At 39.8% G+C, this 16,378-nt stretch overlaps 1 protein-coding gene across 2 annotated transcripts in view; it reads right to left on the bottom strand.

Moving 5' to 3' along the window:
• The window catches only part of SOX5 (SRY-box 5), a 640,352-nt gene that overhangs the window by 435,636 nt on the left and 188,338 nt on the right, over positions 1–16,378 (bottom strand). The window lies entirely within an intron of this gene.

The raw sequence follows: 16,378 nt of genomic DNA, 5'->3' as shown, positions 1-16,378 counted from the left end.
CCCAAAAAATGTCTCAGAACTCTTAAAAGAAAGGCTGGACCAGATAATTTTTCAAGGTCCCTTCCAGACTGGGCAGTTCTGTGATTCTCTAAAAAACGGTAGTCATAAAACCACCCTGCACACTAACATAACAGTTGAGATCAGAATCAAACTTCCTAAGCTTGTAGCTGCTGAAGATGCAGTTATAAATAGAGAATTTCAACTTATTCTAACACCTTTCCTCCTCCACCCTGCAAGAAAATGCTCATGAAAAAGGTCAACCTCTTCTTTGGGCAATTAGTCTAGAAAATACAAGTCAAACAGGCTGATGTGTATCAGTCTTTGGAGTTGAACACTTCTTACTGATTTTCCCTAAAAATCCAAGATTATCTGCTGCTCTGTCATCTTTCTGCAGTATTCTTCAGGGTTTAGAAAGAGCAAACTGCCCGGTTTTTGGAAATTCAGGAATTCACAGCTGCTAGGCTACCACACAGGGCTTACACTGTCACCAAAGATATCAGGCTGCTGCAAACTTATTACCAGTTGGCTCTGTCATCCTGAATCAGTCCACATGGTGAACATCTACTGTTCATAAGAACAGAGGTAAAAGCCATAGGGAGGGTGGAACAGTACTGAAAAAAACAGGCACCAGAGCAGTCTCAGAAATCCCCCAATCTCTGGTGTGTGGAGGATGGATTATCCTTCAGTCTGAAATTAAAGCAACAAGAAGGAGGGAAGAAAACCAATGGGAAATTAATATTTTCAGAAAATGTGTTTAATGTTCACAAGACATAATAGCATTTAATGCTTTATAAAAGTCTGTTTAGCCTGCAAGTTATTTAAATTAGCAAGTCTAGAGTCACAATTCTAATTCCCTGTGAAAAGGAATTCCATTTCTTTGTTAATAAGTAATCCCATATCCTTCTCCCAAGACATGAACACGTACACAACCTTACCATAAATAGCATTACTCAATAATTACAGCAAAGAGGAAGGTTAAGGAATACCTATTTTCCCCATGATCTCCATTCCATTAGCCTACAAACCCCAATACATTCAAATACACACCCAAATATACTTACTAAAGAAAACTAAACAGTCTGAGGTTTAACATCCTCAATAAACTAATCACTAACTTCTGTAGGAAGCAAACAGTAATCAAAGTTTCTCTATTGCTATTTTGAGAATATTCTTACAGTTCCTTGCTGTACTTTCTTTTTTTTATAACACTGAGGCTACATCTTTAAAACAATTATTGATAAGTTTGAGATTCAATATACACTGAAATCTAGGGAAAGACTACGAAGGAGGGATGTCTGACAAGAGGTCTTCCTCAGTCACAGGTAGTACTTTTGTGCTTAGTAGTACTTATTGGATTCTTGTAAAAACTTTTAATACATGAAATACCTTGTAAGAATGGGTACCACAGTTTAGGTATGCTCACCTAAAAGCTCTGAATGTCTCTGTAAACACAAGAAAATGGACTTCTAAGGGAAATTATATACATGGGGAAACCCAATCGATACGTTTAAAAAAGCCCCAAGAATACACAGTTTTGGTATTTGTTTAGAGAACAGCTTTTGAAAAAGTTTCAATTCCATAAATGCTGTAGGCTGAACTCTACCCTTTGCTAAGCATCATATCTGAAAAGGGCTTACTGTAGCATGGATCTCAGCTGCATGTTTAAAATACGCCTGACATATGGGGAAACTTTCCACAGATGAAATGATACTGAAAATAATGACTAAACACTGAGTCAGAAAAAAGAAACAAGAAGATATATGCATCCCCTCCATCCCTCCACTCAGCCATCCTAAGTAAGATGATATGTAAAGAAAAGATAAATTGCACTACTCCATAAATTAGAAGAATTACAGAAAGGTCAGATATCTAAAAAGAGAAATTATATGCTGAGGAAAAAATGAAAGATTGTATAGCTCTAGCAGAGCAGTTAATATTTTATGTTACAATAACTCAGAAATGTAGGAACCTTAACTATATCTGGAAACACAGCCCTTGGGATTCAAGTAAAACACTGAAAAACCTCATCAGTTTGGTTTTGTTTCTTTTTGAATAGGATCAGATTGGAGGACAGACTCTAACCCTCTGTTATCTAATACCCCACGACATGAGCAGTGTCAGTGGGTGAGAATGCTGGGGAAGTACAATCCCTCTCAGAAAAACCATCTCTGCTCGAGAAATCAATTTAGCACATAGGTAATGCTAATTGTTATGAGTCAGGGCTCAGCAGAGAAAAAAGTAGCCAAATCAATCCTGAAAGCAGTAAAGCAATATGATGTTCCAAGAATGAAATGGTAGCACTATTGAAAGCAATGGTATTTTCGTATAGCTTCAAAAAGACATATTTTTTGACAGATTTTAGGAGGTATACATAGTAATGAAAAGGAAAGCAGAACAACTTCAGTATCTTAATATAATAACTTCAGCAAATTAATTTGTTAGTGCTAACAATACAAACCGGGAGAGAGAGTCAGGCAAACATACCAGAGTGTGTCTGAATTTTTACAAATACAGAGAAGAATAAAAAAAAAAAAATCCTCAGATAAAAAAAAAAAAAAAAAATTTGATCTCACCTTCAGCAGGAAGATGCCTGCCCTTCCTGATGGCCAAGGCTGACCAGGCTGTGCCTGCACTGAGCCCTGAGCACCCCTGAGCTCCAGGCACCCATGGGAAGGTGGGCTCACCTTTTCAGTCAGCACGTACTGACTTTACCATGAGGAAAGTGAGAACACTGCAGAACCAGGAGAAGAGGATTTCCGACATCTGGAGCTAGGGGAGATGAGCAATGTGAGAAGGCAATTGGGTGGGGGCTGTTACAGGACAAACTGCGAATATAAAAAAAATTTGAACTGATAGCGTGGAAGAGCAAGAGTACAACAAGAAGAGTGTGACACCATCTACTGAAAAGTGGAGACCAGAACCAGTTTAGTGAGAAGAAAGGCACTAAGGCAGGACCACCATCAACAGTACAGAAAAGCTATGAACTGACTGGCGGAGATGGCTAAACGGAGAGAACCAGTTAGGAAGAAAACTGCCCTCCCTCCCTCCCAAGCACTGACAATTCTCCATCTCTCCAAGCTGACAAGAGGGCAGCAACCCGTGGGCAGAGAGGGGAGAAAATCAGTGCAGCTGGATGTGAGGCTCTCATAAGGACAACCACAAGGAGTCGATATGATGGGCAGGGTGACATTTCTGTTCTCTTCCCCGCTACACACACACACAAAAGGCTATTCAGGTTGCAAATCAAGAATCAAAAGAGAGAACTGCAGGCTTTAAGTTGACTGTGCAATCTTAACTCAGTTGTCTTGTGCATATGTATCATGGTAGTCTATAAATACACCATGCCAGTCTTTCTTACGTAAAATGTCACCCGCAGGATAGATTCTTGCTTGCTTAACAGTCATTTCATATTTTGTTTATTCTCAGCATTTGTTGGAAAAGTTGGCCTTATTTACTCTGTGTTACTCTGCCTCCTCGTTGATAAAGCAACTTCCCTTTAGCTTTTCTGAAGTCACCCATCAACAGAATCCTTATCCTGTATCAAATACAGCAGTCTATAAACATGCTTACCCACAAGAGGACTAAATTAAGGTTGCACAAATTACTTTAATTATGATTTCATCCCAGTCCCTTCCCCCAGTTTCTCCGTGCTTGGGTTTTTGTCTTAGTCATGCAATCAGCACTGGCTTTTGTGGTTGATACCTGAGTACCACTGCAATGCACTGAAGTCATGGCTTCTTTAGCTACTGTAAATTTTAGATGAAAGTTGCATTAAGATAAGAAACAGAAAGGACAAATAAGACCAGTAATTAGAAATGTAGATTTTATCCTTCCAATACGCACATGAATAACATTAGAACGAGTATCATGGCTATTCGATGGCATAATAGTCTTTGGAGCACATACGTGTAAAGAAATGAAAAAGAAGCCCTGTGTTTGAGAGTTTAATGCTAGAAACAGATCAGACGTGCAAAGAATGGGAAGGAAAAAGACGGAGAGGAAATTCAAGAAAAAAACCCACATGCTCTGAAATCCCCCAAAGCAGCTCACGGGCAGAACTGGGGGGCTCTGTAGTCCCAGACCAGCACCACCTCCCCCTGAACTGTGGGATGGAACCAAATTAATCTGCGGGGCTTCCGTGGAAAACCAGGAATACAAATCAAACTCTCCTTTATTTTAATGTATTAGCGGTACTAAAATTCACTTCCCATTCTAATGTGCTGGTATTAAACTTATCATTTTATCATTAAGATTATTGTTTTCCCTACACATTTGCAATAGCATCCATCATGATAGCATTGGAGAGCTTTCAACGTCTCCATTTCAGTTAAATGAATTGCATAAATTCTCCTGTTTGTACAGAGGGCAAGAGGCACAGAGGATGAGAGGTTCTTAGCAGGGCTTCTGTAAAGTTAAAGACGCACAGATCTGTAGAGTCAAAGACGCAGAGACTTTGCCTAAATCTGATTCATTATCTTCAGTAATACCAAGCAGCAAGTATTAATGTAAAATCTTTGAAAAAAAATCTTTACTGGCAAAGAGGAGTATGTAACTTTGACTGCCTCTATGGATTTTAATTGATTTTTAATCTGCTGATGGTAGACTGTAAATAACCACTCAAAGCACACACAAGTGCAAGTCAATAGGAAGTTTTATTAGTTTGCTTTCACAGAGTTAGAGCAATGATGGAAGGACTCTGAAGCACGCAGAGGCCCCCAACCTGAATGGTTTCTCTTCTCCTCACGGGCTGTTTGAACACTGCCTCCATAAGGGTCCAATTCAGCCAGAATTTACATTTGACTTCCGCACCACGGAAGCCCTAGGATGGCTGCAAAGGAAGTGCTAACATTATTATTTTTTTTGTAGAATAGGGCCCTAATTCATTGGCAAGGCAGCCAGTAAAACCTCCTGTATACAGCACACCTTGTCTATTAATCATTTCACAGAGTCCCAGAAAAGGTTCTGAAACAAATAATCTTTTTTTTTACCTCTCCTGTAGCAAAAGGGAAGGAAAGGGTTGTGCATGTAAAAATTTGTCTCTCTTTTTTTTTTCTTTTCATCCCTTTAAATGGTCTACTGTTTATATTTTTCATACAGGCACACTCTGCAAGTGTTCCCAACACCATAGTCACTTGGTTTTCTTCACATCATGTTGCTGACCTTTAGCTTGTACTATCTGTGTACAGTGGAAGATTAGGACCCCTGAAATACTCGTCTCAATTGGCACCTAAACCTTCTACTTTCCCTCCTAATTTCATTCTTCCATTTGTAAAGAGGTTGACTAATAAATCCAGTTTAAAAGACTTGAGCCAAGAAACACTTTGTTTTTAGTGAACCCAGGATACCGAAGTAGGAGAAGAAAATCATCTTCATAACCAGCCTGGGCAACACCTCTGCTCCTACCCCTCCTTCCCAGCAATGCACCCAATGATAAACAGCTCACAGCAACACATCTATGCAACATCCACACTCTTGATGTTTTGGAGAGATCCTGAGAACAGCTATCTCATGCTACACTCTAAAGTCCTACAGTTTGGCACTAGATATTTATGTGACTCACCCAGATGCAGGAAGTAAAAGAACAGTATGCAGCAGAATATACTGTCAGTTCCACCAACACCACGAGCACTTCAGAGGTGGCTTCAGCATCCTACCTATAATTGAATTTGACTACCAAAGAAGTATTTGCATACTTTGAAAAAAAACCAAACAATCCCAGGAAAAAAAAAGCCAAACCACAACTAAAAACAATAGTTGATTATCTTAGCTGACCTAAAAGTCTGTAAAGGAGGGTGGCACCACTGTCATCTGCTCACATGAAAAAAATAAAATAAAATTAAAAAAGGGAAGCTCTTCACTTAAATTTTTACCTCACAGTAGCTTAGCACAGATGAATGGAAAGAAATGGCAAAAAACAATCATAAAAACTACAGACACATTAAGCACAGGAATTTTTTTTGAGACAACTTTAGCAGTTGTAAAATAAACTCAGAAATTACTCACTTCAGCATCCATTCTTTAAAAAGTCAACTCTACCTGATGCAAGGGCTCTGTGCATTATCAAATATGATGATTAACTGTGTGCAAAGATGGCTGAAATCACCCAGTATGACTCGTACCACTCACATCATCAGTGACTGAGTAAGTATCCACTTACACATCCCTTCTGGTGGTGGAAGATGACACATTTTATCAGGCATTACAAAGGCACAGGGCCCTTCAAGGCAAAAAGGGAATCCCATCATCACAAAAAAGGCATTAAATGGAAAACCAGAAGCTATTTAGATTAGAATATTACCCATTTTACCTTCTTTATCAAGTTAAATGTGCTACCAAACAACACAAAGACAGCATCTTGGTTTCATGTCTGATTTGAGAAGAAAATATTTAACATAAATAGTACTTATGAAGATATATCTGGCCCAAATTCCATAAGGGTATCATGAGGGTCTTGGCATACTGCTAATGTGAACTGCAAAAAGAGACACCAGTGACATCCTCACATGCTTAGATGGTTTGCCCTGGGTACGTCCTGAGAACATCATCTTAGTTGGCCGCTGTTAATAGGCCTTACATACACAAAACTGAGCCCCAAGATCACTCACAGAAGTATTTACTTTAGTGGTTATCTACATGCCATGACCAGTAAAGAAGTGTTATTCCTGACTCGTGAGTGGTCAGCACATATTCAAGAGAAGAACACGACATACGTTGCCAACTGAGATATTTCCCAGGGAAATGCTGATTACACCAAAGTCCTTCACAGCTTTAGTGATGGTGGCTGTTGCAGTGATCACCAGACAGCCTCCAAAACCCTCCCAGACAGCAAGTTCCTTGTCTGCATATAAGAAAGCCAAACTCTTGGGACAAAAGAACTTATGACATTCTGCATTATTTGACTGTCTCAAGTGTATTCCTTGGATGGATTCATATACATAAAGATGCACTCCAGCAAGACAATTATTCTTCTCTTACGTTTTGACTACAAAATAAATGGTTCAATCCACTAGTCACTGGCTCATAAAAAAAAAATTTGTTGAAATAATGAATTCAAATATACTAATAGGATACAGAGGTTCACCATTAATTGTTTAATCCATAGCTGCATAATACTGTACTGAATTATTTCCCCTCCTTTTACCCCTGCTAGGAACCGACACAAGTACAATAATTAAAATAAATTTCAACACAACCATTTGGAAAATGGCCAACATTTTCAAGAACTTATAATTTTCTTCCTCCCCACTTTCCCCAAGATAAAGTACAGTTTTGACATCTTGGTAAAAAAAAACAGTTGCAAACTGTTACTTACAATTTAGGACAAAATCACTGTTTTAATCATGACCTTTCATCTGTCCTTGATTTGGAGTGAAAGGGTGGGGGAAATTGGCCACTTACAGAAATAATCCTACTGGGCTTTCGTCTCACTGATTGACAGCCTCATGTGGCTAAACACATTCACAATTATAAATAAAAACTACCCCTCTCAAAATGGCAGAACTTATCCTCCATCACGCAAGATGTGCTTGGAGCAAGTATAGCTTTTAGTGGAGATGGTGAAAATGATCTTTGAAAGATGTGATAAATATCAACTCTTCTGTATTGCCCAGTTCCAACCATATTTGACAAAAGGATAGTCCTAAATATTATTTACATAAAGACCAGAATAGCTAAATACTGGTCATGTCATTATTACAAGAATGAAAAACACATTAATAAAAACTGCTATTAATAGTATGATGGTAATATATGCCAATAGGCTCTCTTCAATTTCAGATTATACCTGAATACGGGCTATTTGAAAAGCACAGCTACACTATTAGCTGGAGTGTCCTTACAGATATTTTCAAAGCCTGACAGATCACGTTTGCTGTCTAAGGCTACAGAAAAAGTTCCTTGTTGCCATTTGTCTGAGTTGACAAGGAACCTGTTGAGTGAGCTAAAGCAGCACATGCTTCACAGTTTCCTAAAGTCACTGTTCTGCCAGGTTACCTTTCTGGTTGGGCTTGCAGTGGGGCAGAAGGGGTCAGTGCCAGACAAGAGGGAGCTGTAGGAGTGTGTGGGCAGAAGGCTGGCAGACCAGGGTTGCCCCCTTCTTCCAGCAGCCTCCAGCTGAAGGTGTGGGTAAGTGCATCACCAGACCACAAGCCAGAAGGGGATTCTGAGAAGCCTCACGCTTTGGTGCTGCTGAAACTTGCTGCAGTTTCTCTCATGCCTTGACTTCTCCAAGGGCAAAATAGGCACACTGAATCACACTTACCTTCCCCTAAAGGGCTCCAAGACCACTGAAATGGCAAGTCAGTGTGCCAGCAAAGCCTATCCTGGAAGTTGCCAACCAGCTCCCTACTGCAGAAGTTTGTACAGTGATGCCAAGAATATCACACCACTCTGCAAGAGGTGGAGAGGTGGATGTATCACAGAGCACAGTCGCTAAGCTGTGAAGGTGACTTGTATATCTAGGAAAGGGGGAGACAGAAAACTATTTCAGACTCCTTCCTACCTTTCTCTAGACACTTATTTCCAAAACCAAAATTCAAAAATCAGAGCAATTTGACAGAAAATGCTGTGTAATGATCACATAAACCCCAGTCACTTTGTAGGGGGAAAGACCCGCTCTCTTCACACTTTGGTGGACTCCTGTAACCACTTCTGCTACTGCACTGGAACCACACCCAGAGCACCAGGTAAAAGCACAGGCAGGAGCTCCTCATGTGCGTGGGACCTCCTGTACTGTCACAGGCACTTCCAACAGGCTTTGCAAATCAATCACTGCATTAGTAATAACATTCCTACAAACACTTCTTTTCAGACAGCTGGTACAAGGTATGAGTTTTACTGCCTTGAGGCAGGCTCAGAAGTTTCACAAGCCTTCCGAGAAAAGGGTAGGGGTTTCCCCTCTCCCTCCCACCGGCACACCACCTTCCAAAAGCCAGGGAGGCACCAAGCCGAGCAATTTGGAACAGGACCCACGGCAGCAGATCGGCCTGGGCAGAAACAACGCTTGTCTGTCTAGGTAAGATCCCTGCCAGCCTTCCTGCTAAAATTAGAAAGTGGGCGACAGTACCTTGGCGCCTGTCACTTGCTGGAGACAAATCTTTAGCTCTTTCTGCAGCCAAGGGGTGGCATTTTGATTTCTGCCTGCCAGCTCCAAGTCGTGGTGGTACCTTGCTATCAGCTGGGCTCTCAGGTGGCAATTCCCTGCCTGCCATCAGCTGCCTGTCCTGCCCTGTGCCCCAGCACCATCCTCCTTCTCAAGCAGCAGAAAGGGGAGCAAGTCGAGCAGGGGTCTTACCAGCTTGAAATAGGCTAAACTTTCTGGAGGGGGGACAACAATTTTGGCTAGATGGAGATTAAAACTCCAACCCTGGGAAGGTCAGGAAGTAAATTCAGCGCGTGAGTAGGCGTACTCATAATTCACACAGTTATAGCAATATCACTTTTTAATCAAAAGATCCCAACCTCTTTCACATAGATCACAAACACTAAGCGTCACAATATTCCTGTGACGGAGCAATGAATTATTGTGCCCACTTTTAATAAAAGTATTTAAGTTGATCTATTACCTATGTAGGTTACAGATATATCCTACTGTCACAATCTCAAACACATTGATCCTCACAAATCTTCTCTGAAGGAAGGGAAATGCTATTTTCTCCATTTTGGGTAATTGGAAACTCCAGTGCAGACAGACCACGGCCAGATGTAAATGATCTAAAAACCCACCTAATCCCTGGGCCTCCACTTTCAATTGGCTAGACATTTCTAAAGGCCTAGAAACACCCAGTAAAAACCCTCTAGGTTAGGGATTAGGCAGAACCTAGGCCTAAATTTGGGTTGAAATGGTCTTAATGCATTTGGCATCTTTCCTGTTTTAGCTTCTTGCAGCCAAAACACACCATGGGGCTCTCAGCTACAAAATAAGGCTGCAGCCAAGCTTCACAGGGGAGAGCCCCACACAGGCTCTGATGCACAACTGGGGCTTCAGTCTGTCAGCTCTCAAAGCAGCAGCCCTTCCCTTGTCCATACTGGAATATAAAATGTCAAAATATCCATCACAGGAATATTAATAATAATAAAAATGAAAGAGTTTTCATTGAAACAAAAAGCCTGTACTTTCAGTTAAAGACCTGAGACAGAGACGTTACTTCTTCAAGAATAATTAAAAAAAAATTACTTTCCTCCCTTAGTTGCTTCATCTTCCTCATAATAAACTATTTTGTGATTGTTAGAGAGGTTTGCACTGTATAAATAATGCTGAGAGAAGGAAACACAGAGGCTAAGCTTTTCATGTAATTTTGAAAGTGAAAAAACTCTTGGGTAAAAAAATAACACCTCTGCTTTTGCTAAGCTATGTATGGGTTGAAGCACTTAGTGTTTGGCTGCATCTGCATACACATTATAAAAAGTTTCCACAGTTTTATGCTTTTATTGACAAACCTCTTCAAAAGAGTTCTGTTTTCTGTCAATTGTGAAATGCAGCGTTTACACAAAACAGAAAATAAGATGCTCCTCACCCTACTGTTTTAAGTCCACACTTTAGGAAACTATCATTAGATTGTTATTTTTACTATAAAAGCTTGGAAAACAAAATGCTGCTCTCAGGAAATTATACAAAACCCGTGGTTTTTCAAAAATATATATTCAGATCTCATTTACCTTATATTTGACACAAATGAAAATAAAACAGCATTTTAAGCTCCTGGAAATGACAATATCATGTTATCTAGATAAGTAACACAAAGCTATTATTGAAATTCTGATAGCATTTTCTTTACTGGTAAAGGAAAATTACCTGTAATGCATAGTTTAAATAATTACTTTTAAACAAAAGCTTCTTTTCTACAACACTTATTTATCTTCTGAGACCAGCTCAGCAGGGTTAGGTATTTTAATAAAATTGCCTTCAGACTGTTAATGGCGGGGTGTGTGTTAGCACAGGAGAAGGGATGGCTGCTTGACTCCTGTTCCTAATATTGGGAGTTGGTCCAGATTCTGAAGAGCCAGAACTCTGCTGTGCATTTGGGTATGTAGCAACACTTGGCCTTCCTCACGATAACTGGCAACAGCATTTCAGGATGTTGGGTCAAAACTGGAAGGCTTGTAATTGTGCTTACAACAGCAGCAGCAACCACCATCAAATCTGAAATTCTTTTACCGATGTTTCACTTGATTTCAAGCTTCCCAAAATGAAATTATTTAGTAAGTTCTTGCTCAATATTTCTCCATTCTATTTCCTGCTCAAGCTTGGAAATAATTTCCTGTGCCATATCAGGAAACTGTATAACAACTCCAAGCTACTTAGTGCTGAGTTTATGTGGCAGGTAACCAGCAAGTCATCCAAATAACTCTCTTGTAGATTTTAACTCTCAGAGTCACAGTCAAAATGCACTTCGATCCACAAAGTGTAGGCTCCTCTGGGAGAAGCTGTGGAGCAAACACCCCCCCCCACTTCATCCATGGCTGCAGCTACAAGCCCTGGGCTCAGCTCATACCTCCCTGTGCGAATAGGGGGTCCAGCTCAGTTTGGTCTCTCCTTTCCATCACCACCAAGCCTTTCATGTGAAAAACATGCACGTCTACCTTCTCACATCCTTACATTAAAAGCAAGTTTATTTGCTTGATTAATTCATTCTATGTTTATGTATGCTTACTTATTCACATTATGTATGCTTACTTATTTCACAGGTTAAAGTCATCTGTTTAACATCTTTGTCATTAAAGGGACTAAAACTCTAGAAATTAAAAGCTATGATTTTTTGACACAAGCAAACACCACAAACCTGCTTAAATGAAGCGGTCTCTTTCCTTTGTTGAACAGGTGTCTTATTAGAAGCAAAAAAGGAAACAAAAACTTTCCAGAGTGTTGAAAATTATCACGATATTGGCCAAGAAGAGACAGCAGGATTTGTCCACTGCATTGGCCATGTATTTTAGAGTAGCTTAACAGCTCCACAGAGCTGACATTTGCCAGAACATTAACTAACTTTTAAATGATGCTTAAAGAAAACCATGAAAAGGTTCACTAGCTGATTTTCACAGGTCCTGAGGCATACACAGCACCTTCAGAAAGAGACTTACTAATCAACTAAGAAAACAGCCCAGATGCACACTGCTTCCAGGGTAGCGGGACCAACATTTCCTAGTGGAAAGCAACATTATTAAACATACATTGAGAGCAGGACATACAGATAAAGTTCAACTACTTTTTTTTTTTTTCCTAAATAAAAAGCATTTCCCCTTTCAGAAAAAGTGAACAAGAAGTGAACACCCACACACAGTCTCAAAGCCAAAGAAAAACAAAGCTTTTCAGAAACCCTGCCCTCCAGCTGGCCAAGCTACACGAGAGCTAATCAGATCCTACTGATCTAACCTACTGATTCCCTTACTCCCACTGTTCACTTTTCAGAAAAAAAACCATGCACCTAACACAAAGTGTACCCATGTGCAGGACACATATATATAAACTCCAAACTTGTTCATAGGAATAAGGCAGAGGAATCACTTCTTCACATCTCTGGGGGCAAATTGGCTTTTTAATTGCTGAAGTGAAGTTTTTTGCCTGGAAAAAGTGTTTCTAAAGAGTAAAATCATTACCAGAGAAAAAGTGACCAGCAGCATTCTGACCTAAACAAAGGAAGTGAAAAAATCCAGCTATGCACATATAAAATTTGCTCACAGAGGAAGTCAGAAACAAGCATATAAACCACTGGATTATAACTTCAAATCCCAAGCAGATTGAGCCAAAGCGCTTCTAGGTTTACAACATTTCTCTGAGACTCCAGTGCCACCTTCTCACTGCCAGTGTGGTCTGAGCTGCCCTAACAACACTGCTTTTAGGAAGAGGTCACATTTGGTCAGTCTGCTGTTTGTTGGAGCCACGTGATTTTCACTGCTCATGATATTTAGGTAAGAGATCACCATCCTACCTAATATGAGCCCCAAACCCACGTTAGATTACTTTAAAGAATCTAGTCTTGGTTGCACTGATTTATTTTTTTCTTAAAGAGAGACACAAACCAATAGTTTCTGCTTGTCAGAACAGGAACATGAAAGGACATTTCATACATGTTTTCTGATGCACTCAGCTTCTTTAGTTATTGTTTCCTGTTTGGTCCCATTTCCATGGATATATGATATATCAGTAGTGAATGTGCATAATTTTAACTTCCATTGTCTGGGAACAGTCATCCACTGATTCTCAGTCACCTGAGCAACTGCTGGGTGCAAAATGAAGGGACAAGCAAAAACCTTATGCCAAGTCTTTCCCACACTATAAAATCATCCCAGTTCCCTCTTAGGTGACAGTTCTTGCAGTTGAAATTCTCCACGACATAACAGTAAGCACACTCACATATGAATGCTCCAATAAAGCACCATATTATGATTTGGACTTGCTCCTTTGATATAAATATGATGCTCTTTATACCTGGTGGGTCTAATGATCAATCCAACAGAGGTACCCACTCACAAGCCGCTCTTGTAAACAAGCCTTAATCATGGATTTCTACAAAACCAGCAAAAACAACCGAAAACTAAAGCCATCCAACCAAATAAAAGATTCAGATCTCAAAGTTCAGGATGACTCAGAAATGCATGCAAATATTGTGAGCTTGCAGATTACCAATTTAGCAGTTGGTTTCCTTTTGAGACCTTTTTGGAGGGGAAGTAATACAGTAACAGCAATTTGTCCCAACCCACTTCCCATCGTTGCCACACAGACAGACTCAAATTGTCAGGTTGACCAAAACCATAGCTGCAACAGAACATGGGATTATAATGAGAATTTGCCCAAGAACTTTCATATTATTTACCAACCAGAAGTAAAATCTGAGGCAAGCATACAACCTCAAACTCCTTTTCCTTATTTCATAGAGCTACACTCTGCAGCCTACAATGGGTGTACAAGTTGCAGGCCACAGAGATTTAACAAGCTTTACCACATCTGTGTGGAAGAAGTTTCTGCAACTCTACTGATACTCAACTCTTTCTCATCAAAATTAAATAGAGGGAGAAGTCATAAAAAAAAAAAAACATGCTTTATTTGGAAAAAGGTTGAATAATTTACTTTTAATGACTTTAAGACAACTTATCCATAAAAAAATACCAACATTCCTCCTCTTTCCTCTGGCTGCTTTTCATTTTTATCAGGAAGACAAGTTCTGCCACATGGTTCAAATTTTTTTATACATTGATCTTTCTACTGTAACTTTTTTTTACTACAATGTTAAATTAAACTGCAGGGATAAATGAGGGTATATCTCTCTGTAAGTGCATTTGTATATACATGAACATGCTGCATTTGACAGTTGCCTTCCCCACTTTTCCATGTCACTTTTTACCACTTTAACTGCAAACTCTTTGTAGTGGGAACCATGTCTTTCTATTCTTACTTGCACTTACAGTTCAAATTTGATCAGAGTTCACAGCAACAATGTTTATATGCTAAGGAACTATAATAAGAAATCATTCACTATTGTGTGGAAGAGCACATCTATGAAAATCAAAAGCAACATGTGAAAAAATAATTTATAAATAATATTTGAAAGTTTAATGTATCCTGATCAAAGGCAGTGGAAACAGAGGCTGAGCCTGAAGAATTATCTCCAGTCTGACATGCTTTAACTACCAGTTCCTAGCAGACAACTAAACTGTTATGAGAAAGCACAGAAACTGAGCTTTAATACTAAACATATGACCCAGCACACATAGGGAGACACCCTGATGCCTTACACTGGTTTGCTTGGAGATGATGTAACTTCATAGCAAAAAAACAGATGCCAATGTATGGTTTTTAAAATTTCAGGAAACCAGGGAAGCACTAGCAAGTGGAAAAAAAACCAAACAAACAAAACAAAACCGTAGAACAACAAACCACAATCAAAAATAACAAACCAAACATCCAAACCCAGAAGATAAATTCTTCCAGACCAAACATTTCCCTAATCATGTACATGTACAGGTTGTTGGAGGTCTATTAGTGACACACACTGAAAACACAAATATTTCATTCTCAGACGAAAAGTTTTGCAACTAAAGCTATAAGAATATTTCAGATTAGAAAATTATTTTTTCTCTTATCAAACTTCTTTTGATCTCTGAGTTTGTGTCACGCTTGTTCCATGTGCCTGCAAACTCTCAGTCACAGGGGTTTGGTATTTATTTTTCCATGTGATGTGTTGCTAGAAGCCCCCTCCAAAAAGCAGCACAAGGCTGCTATGGGAAGGGCTGTGCAGATGAGGGAGAGAGGCATCCGCTGCCCCACAGAGCTTATTATTCCAACGTCAGACAAAGCACGACAGGTGGACCCAGCAGGGAATTTCAAATAGGGCAATACTTATTTTAGTGCTATTTACATCTTCTGGATCTCTGAATATTAAAATCCAAATGTATTCTCACGATTTTATAGGAGGGGGGGAGGAAAATCAAGGATTCTTGCTACAGCATGCCACAGAGAAAACGCAGAGAAGCAGAAATACATCCGTCCCTCCCTGTTTGAGTAAGCTCTGTCTTTTAAAACAGTTATAGGGCCAAGTACTGCAGTCTCACTCAGGCACATCTTCTGTATCAATAGCTCTGCCTCAGTAAGAATCCAGGAAAGACTGCAGAACAATTTATATAATTGACTGGATCAGTAGCTACACCTGTTATTAAGATTACTTGACATGAGCGATTAAACAACTACCTGCAGTTGTTCATACCCCGCCAATATTTTGCCATTTCGGCTGATTTATCTATGATGCATGACTGCCTCAGGCTGAGTGTTTTGGAAATGGTACAGCTTCTTCTAAGAACAAGGTTATGGAATATTACACTTAAAATCCTTCGAGCTTCTCAACTGAAAAACACTCTGGTGCCTCAAGCTTTGGAGGAAGGTTTGAAATCTGGCAGCCTGGCTGTGCCTTTTGTTCCCAAGAATAGCCTTTTGTCCTCAAATGTGCCTCAAGTAAACCCTTAGGTTTGTCTTTGCAAACTGCAGTTCTCCAGTGATGAGTGCTTGGCTTTCCAGTGTTGTCGCTGTGCTTTCAGCACAGTTTTTATATGAAAGCAAGTGTTGCATTTTGCTTACACTGTATTCCTCCTTCACCCCATTTAAAACCACGTAGAAAAGGAAATGAGAGTAAAGTAATGAAACAAGTCCTCAAAGAAGAAAACACAGTGAAATTACAGATATCACGCAAGTACCTTAGTAAAACATCTCCTGAAATAAGGCAAACACCAGCCCAGGTGTCCACACAGCACAGCTGTCACCCTTGAACTGAGCAACTTTGTCCACGTAGCTCACATGTGGTACCGCCTCTTATACCAGATCATTATTTCCCAGCCTTTATTCCATTTCTCCTCAAGCCACTCTCCTGCAGCAGAGGAGCAGTTCTGCCCC

Source organism: Empidonax traillii, unplaced genomic scaffold, assembly GCF_003031625.1.
Source record: "Empidonax traillii isolate 1590-97213 ecotype Southwest subspecies unplaced genomic scaffold, ASM303162v1 scaffold25:size3598162, whole genome shotgun sequence".
Lineage (NCBI taxonomy): Eukaryota > Metazoa > Chordata > Aves > Passeriformes > Tyrannidae > Empidonax > Empidonax traillii.
Note: the sequence above shows the minus strand (reverse complement) of the source record. Positions and strands in the feature narration are given on the sequence as shown.